The sequence below is a fragment of the Hippocampus comes genome, unplaced genomic scaffold (assembly GCF_001891065.2).
Source record: "Hippocampus comes isolate QL1 unplaced genomic scaffold, H_comes_QL1_v1.1 scaffold62, whole genome shotgun sequence".
Lineage (NCBI taxonomy): Eukaryota > Metazoa > Chordata > Actinopteri > Syngnathiformes > Syngnathidae > Hippocampus > Hippocampus comes.
The window spans coordinates 349,556-356,967 of record NW_017806062.1 but is presented as its reverse complement, the minus strand read 5'-3'; positions in this window follow the sequence as shown (position 1 = coordinate 356,967).

Below are 7,412 nucleotides of genomic sequence, written 5' to 3'. Positions count from 1 at the left end.
AACGGCAATTTAAAAAGTGCTTGGGTCATCCATTAAATTTTTTTTTTTACAGAAGATAAAAGCACGGCAGAGCAGTATTAGTTTGACACTGAAAAGAAAAAAAAATGGAGGGATAATGTTAACGAGGTCTGAATTTTAAGAGGAAGCAGTCACAAAAAAAAATCCAAAAGAAATGACAAGAATAGTTGCTTTATGTTCATGTGTGAGATTTTGACACATATTTAATTTGAGATTCTTTTTTTTGAATTTGTATTTTTTTTGTAGATTTTTTTTCTTGTAATATTCAAAATTCCTCATCGTTATAAATTATTGTTCTTTCGGCGCTGCTGTAATGTATGCTTGATTTCATTTTGATATTCATTCACGAACACTTAAAAAAAATATATATATGTATATATATATATATATATATATATACATATATATTTTTTTTGCTTGCATTTGTTTACATTTGTGAGGGAATAAAAAATATATATAATTTAAAAAATTGTATATACATATTTCATTCTAATGAGATGATTTTTGTTTTTATTTTTTGTAGTTTTTTTTTTTTTTGGAAAAACTTTTCCAGGGACAGCGATTACTACAGTGGACAGCTCATCGTGTTATCAGGTTATTGGCTGCATGAAAGGGTTAATGTAACACCGTTTTTTTACCGCAGTAATGTTTTGCTTGGACAGCATTGTTTCATTCGCTTTTATCCGAATATATTTCTGAAAACTTCCTTTATGGCTCAATGCCTTTGCATTTTTTTCCCCCCCGAGATCATCTCCCAGCAGCACAAATGACTGAAGGCTGACAAACACTCACTTCATTAATAAACCAGTCATGGAATTCAGGGCAACAGCGCAATTGCATACGTTTGACTTATCCGCGTCTAGTCGCAGCTAATTAGCGGTGATTTATGGTATTATGTGAACAAGCGTGCGGGCTCTCCGGGAAATGCACATCCATCATTGACGACTTATGGGCTGCAAAGCGGCCTGGTTGCAAGATGTGGAAGAAAATGGTGTTTGGCTTGGATGCTGGAGAGATTAATCCGTTCCCATTGTTGCATTTACTTGAAAATTCCAACTTTATTTTCATCATATTAAGACTTTGTTTCGTGTGGTTTCACTGCATTTTTTTCTCTGTGTGTCTTTCAAGTTCATCTTGGATTTTGGACATGATTCATATTCAATTTAGTTGCCTTTAGATGCCACTTTGAACACAAACGTCATACAATAAATGAGTTTGCATCGCAGCGTCAAGATATTCGTGGCCTCGAAGTGTTTTTCATATCAACATTTAATTTGAGTGACAGCTGATGGCGCAGTCCGACATCAGCACAAATTCACGTCCGGGCAAAATTTCGTCGCAAAGCAGTTTTAAACCATTGTTTTTAATATTAGCATTAGCATTCATTCCACAGATGGCTGAAGTGTCGTATTCTTTAAGATTTGCCTTGATGGCTTGAATGGCGGTTACCAACAGAGGATCTTTTGGTCTTCGTGATTTTGACATTTGTATTATTTTAGGTGACGACTTCATTTCAGTTCAAGTGAAAATTCCGTGGAAAAGTCCAGACCCAAAAGCAACTGCAGTCCTACAATTGTATCAAAAACGACGTCAACTCGGCATTATTATCAATGAAGTCAACCAGAAATTTTTTTTTTCTTTTTGATGATTTTAAATGATTGACATGTAAGATCACCAAATAACCAACGAGCCTTGCCCTAAATGTTAACCCGCCACTCAATATTTTGTTTTTCATCCAATACTTTTTCAATGAGGTTTTATCACTTAAAAAGCTGAAAGCGGGACACTATTTTTGTGGTATTTTTCCGTGTATTGTTCAAGCCTTAAAGGTTAATCATCACGGCTCAAATGTTTTTGTCTGCAATGTGGAGACCCGGCTCGGCCACTGAGCTAAAGTTCCCAGACATGCAGTTCCATAGATAATGAGTGAGTGGAGCCGGACAGGGGGACAATCAGTCTTCTGTGTCTGTCTTTGTGTGTGAGTGTGTGTGTGTGTGTGTGTGTGTGTGTGTGTGTGTGTGTGTGTGTGTGTGTGTGTGTGTGTGTGTGTGTGCATGCGTGTGCAGTGGCTCACTTGGTTGCATTTCATTTCAGACCTTTAAGGATGGTTCATCCAGAACAAGCACATGAAGCCGATTCGCTTTGGGAAGAATCTCCCTACTTGGGAGTTTTTATGAGGGCGACTTAACGAGCCTTTCATTGGATTCATTAACCTGTGAAAAACTTTGGGGGAAAAAAAATGCATGTATGTTCTTTGTAGTGTATGCTCGTGTGTCTGTTAGCTAGTAAAAAAAAAAGAAAAAAGAAAGAAAAAAAAAATCAGCCAACAAGCCAGTTGGCTGGCTAGGCCGTGAGTGAGTCAGGCCCTGGGGCAGTCTGGGTAATTACTGGCGAGTCATGAAGGCCAAATGGAATGTTTACTCTAGCCCGGGGGTCGGCAGGCCCTATGAGAGCGCTCTTCAAAAAAAAAAAAAAAAAAAAAGAAAAGATTTTCAATGTGCCACTTCGCTGTTGCTGTCGCCCTAATGAGCTCTTCCCTACAGACAAAAAAAAGTCTCAAGATGCAGGCTGTGATTTGGAAACGATTTTGCTGTCACGTTGAGACTGAAGCTTACCTGACCTCAAACGTGGCTCAATTTTAGCATCATAGGCAGTCAAATCTATTTTTTTCTCCTCAAGGCAGGACATAGTAGGTAAACACTCAGGCTATAAACAGCTTTGTTTGACAATCCCGCCTGTGCTGGATGTAAACCTCGCAAATCAACTCGCCGAGTATGATCTTCAAGCATAACCGTCAGCTGCCGAGGCTGCGGCCCAGCCTCGAGGCTCTCAACCTCTAACCCCACAGGCCACAAAGTTCGGAGCGGCGAACCTTGTGGTTGCAAGGGCAGCCCTGCAGTGAGAAGCAACGTGATGCCCCCAGAGAGGGGGGGCCGGGGGTTTGAGGGGAGGCGAGCCGGAGAGGTGTCATCGTCTTCTAAATGATTGCTGGGGGTCAATCTTTCTAATGCTTGCAAGGGAGACCGAGGACGATGCAGATTCTGTTTCTAATCTGGTCTGGAAATACACGTCCAATCTTTACGAGAGCCTGTCAGGACAAGTTACGTCTTTATAAAACAGAGGCTCGGACTTTGACTCGATTCTGGACCTTATTACGAGTGGATGCCTGGCAATCGGAACATTGCTTGTCTGATTCCTGGTAGCCTTTCCACTGCCTTGTGTCTGGCTGCTTGAAAGCATCTTACCTGCTAGTCACATTTTTTTGTTTCTGGTGAGTCAGAAAGATCAGGTCAATGGCCTTTTGTTGCCAGATGCAGAAGAAGGTCCGTCGCCTCCAAAACAATTCATGCTCCCATGTGAAATCCGCGGAAGCAGCAAATAGCCTAGCTCAAGTCACCTACCCAGAGTACCGTATTTTCCGCACTATAAGGCGCACCTAAAAGCATTCAATTTTCCCAAAAGCCGACAGTGCACCCTATAATCCGGTGCGCCTTATATATGGTGTCACACACTCTTTATATTCCCCATTGAGTTGTTTCCCTATTAGTGCTCCTATGCCATCTAGTGGTGATTATTAGCAGGAACCAATTGTATCCTCAAAGGATTCCCCCAGACACTAATTCACGTGCATTCGCCAACACACACAAGGTTTGTGTGCCTTTTTGTTGAATCAATTGTCTTCATAATTTTTGGCTTTCATTTATTGTTTTGTAATGCCATTTGTATTTATATGTTTCTTGTCCGTGTTGGTGACCGGTTTTCATCGCTTTGTGACAGCTGCAGCGGTTGTGAAGGCTCTATATAAATAAAGCTTTATTGTATTGTATTCCCTTTGGCGTAGCTCCACCTAGTGGATGCATAGCCGCAGCCACGATTGTAGCTTCTATTCTATGCGCCTTATAATGCGGTGCGCCCAATAAATGAAAACAATACTAAAATAGGCCATTCAGTGAAGCTCCGCCTTGTCATCCGAAGCGCCTTATAATGCAGAAAATACGGTAATTGTGTGCGGCATAGCGGTCGGTTTAGCCTACAATGTCTGCTCTTCATGGTGGGTGTCAAACTTACAAATTTCCGCCAACATAACAGTTAAGTTCCCTTTTTTTCGTGATCAGAAGTGGAACTGTTTGGTAATGGGCCATACCTTACTTACTCTTCGTTGGGGTTTTCCATCCATTCATGGCATTTTAATGCTGCTTCTCATGTTCTCGGCCACGGGGATTTGTAGCCAATCCAGAATGCAAAATATGGACTAGACCCAGCAATGGCTGCCAGTCAATCACACGGCACGTAGCGAGAGACCAACAACAATTTAGACTTACATTCAGGTCAGTGTACGGAAAAGGATCAGTCATATTTTTTTCCACTTGAATTCCAAGTTCCAGGAAACAAACATCCGGATGGCCCATTTTGGGTCGCGACTTCATTTCTGTGCTGTATATACTGTACACTTTCCGACACTTTTCTGTCATGTTAGCTGTACCATAGAAAAAGGGTCGAGGTACGATTGGGCAAGACACCCTGCAGTTCAATCATCAAACCGAGTCAATATTTGGAACCTCGTGACTTGTTTGAAATGCGGCTTAACATCAATTCTCAATCGCACCCCATGATGTCATGATGTGAGGCATTGTTGCAAACACGGCCATCAATAAGGGTTAAGTCACCCTCCTCGTCCAACGTTAGAGAAAGAATGCATCTGCCGGGGAAGCGTCCAGAAGGAAGCGGCGGTAGATGGTAGCACCTCGTTCAGGGGGTTTCTGATGAAAGCTCCCCGTGTTGACTTTCCTGTGACCCGAAATCCATGCGACAGAGATTGCTGGCCAGATAGCAGCGTCGCTCCCCACCACAACAAAGCGCTCTGAGGCCAATACTCACCGCCGAAGCTTTCGCCCGCACATATCCGCTGGAAACGGAGCTGTGAATCATATCAAGATCATACAAGAGGAGAATGTTTTTACTTCTCCAGACGGAGCTTGTCAATGGTCTGTGGCGGAGTGACTGTTCTTGAAATGAGAAACAGACACTCGATTGAACACAAGCATTTTTTTTTTTTTCATTTTCTCATGAGGATTCCAGGAACAGTCTGCCGATGGTGTCGTGGTGCACTCGCCGGACTCTCTATATGTGCCCTGGGTGATGACCAGTCCACCTTTCAGCACAAAATCAGCTGGGACAGGCTCCAGCAACCCCCGCGACCCTGTTCAGAATAAGCGGGTGTGGGAACTGGATGGATGGATTCCAGTAACCCGCTGCTGGTGACTTGTGTTATCCAATGACAACATCCTCCTCCTCCTCCTGGGCAATCGGCCCCCGTCAGGGACTTGCCCCCCCCAGTACAATTCACGCTGGTGCCTCGCAAGGTCCCACCACGTGAGGAGGCATCCCACCAATGACAACATCAACATCATCATCATCATCATCATGTGTGGTGCTAGAATCTCAGCTCCCCGTCAGAACAGCGTATCCCTCTGGTATGAGGTCATCAGTGCAATCCAAGGTGCCATAGGGGCAACCCCCACCATCAGCGCCACCCCAGCCATGCATGCACGCTCCTGGCAGGAAGATATGCGGAGGTTGTGTTACCGTTTTTATCCCGTGCGGCGATCTCAAAAGTCACTTCTGGGGAAAAAAAAAATAAAAAAAAATGCTCCCAAACATGGGACAAGAGCTACGTTTTCAAGAAGATGATATCTTGATTGGGATGAAACACTTTCAGGAAGATAAATGGACTGCGTGGTTGAACTGTGATTCGAGTAAAGTGTCCCAAAAGGAATAAATGTCATCAAGTTTTCATTTGAATCCTTTCAGCGGTTACTACAGTGGACAGCTGATCATGTTATCGGGTGCATGAAAGGGTTAATATCCGAAGTGGTAAACGTGTCTGCCACACAGTCAAAGCTGCACCTGTTATGTGCCACATGAGCGGATGTACCGCATATTACCAGACCTCTAATAGCCTCATTATCAATTCTGTTGTCAGTTGACGTCTTCATCAGCGTCACGGAGGAACCAGCCAAAGACAATGAAATGCATATTTAGCAAGCGCCTATCAAGCACGCCAGCACACTGACAAGTGTAATCGTAGACAGGTGTTGTGAGCCCGAGTGTGATTCCAGTAAGACAGCTCCGCCATCTGCACACTCGCGATGTGCCGGAGCATGCCAGCTGTCGGCTACCCACTTCAAGAATGCCCTCAAATGGCGCGTGTATTTGAAGGGAAGCGTCATCAAAGAAAGACGATCAGGCGTTTTGTTCGTTATCAGTCGAGGCTCGCTGTGTTGGTTACGAAGATGCCTCATGAACAGAGTGCATTGCAGGGTGCGCTCTGATCGGGTATGTTCAGTCCATTCGTCACTTTCGGCATCTAACTGGAATGACAGTGGTACCTCGACTTACGAAAGAAGTAAGTGTTCTGGAAGAAATTTCTTAACTTGAAAATGTTGTAAGTAGAGACGTGTTTTCCATGTAAATGCCTTAATCCGTTCCTAGCCCCTCCAAAATCCAGACATAAATGTTTTATGAAGCATAAAAATTGCATCAAAATATGTTACAAATGCATGTTAAAATGTGATTATTGCGCAATAAATGAGAGTTGTGCATAATGTAAAAAATAAAGAATAAAAATGATGGTCATTTCACTTTAACTGCGTCCTCATCGTTTGTTGCGCTCATGAGTACATGTTTTTACCTGCCGTTTTGTAAAGAACTGATCCATGGATGTTTGCTTTTGTCTTTTAACAATCCTTCGAAAATGTCAAGGCAAACATCAGCAAAATGAGCGATCCCGAAAATGTCAAGGCAAACATCAGTAAAATGAGCGATCGCCCGGACTGGTGAACACTTTTTCTGAGTGATTCACATTTACGTGAATGAAATGAGGTGGAATAAATGTCCGGGCATGTCCGGGGTTGTGCTGATGAGAGCCAGAGACCTGACCTAATCCGTACTGGTGGCCAGACGCAGTACGACGTGTGTGTTCATGTTGCGCATTTAGTTGACAGCAAGTACGACGGCTTCAGGCTCCAAAAATAAGATCTCATTTTTTATTTTTCATCCTGGCTCATTACATTAAAATGCAAATGAGAATTAGAGAGAATATTTGCATTCATGCTAAATCTCCAACAATCATGTCACCAGAAACTGATTTGATTCTTTCAGGGAGGGTCAACACGATCAACACAAACGTTTTACTGTTGTGCCACGACGGCGAGCTGGCTCGGAAGTGAACATCTGTTGTTGATAAGCATTCCAGCAAGGTGAGGTTCAGATGAGTCATCAGGAAACTGAATAAACCTTTTTTTTTTGTCTGTGGGATCAAGCTAGCAAACCACTGTTCTTCTTTGAGCTTTTGTTCCGACATAAAGTGACTGACATGGTGAGGTTCAGATGAG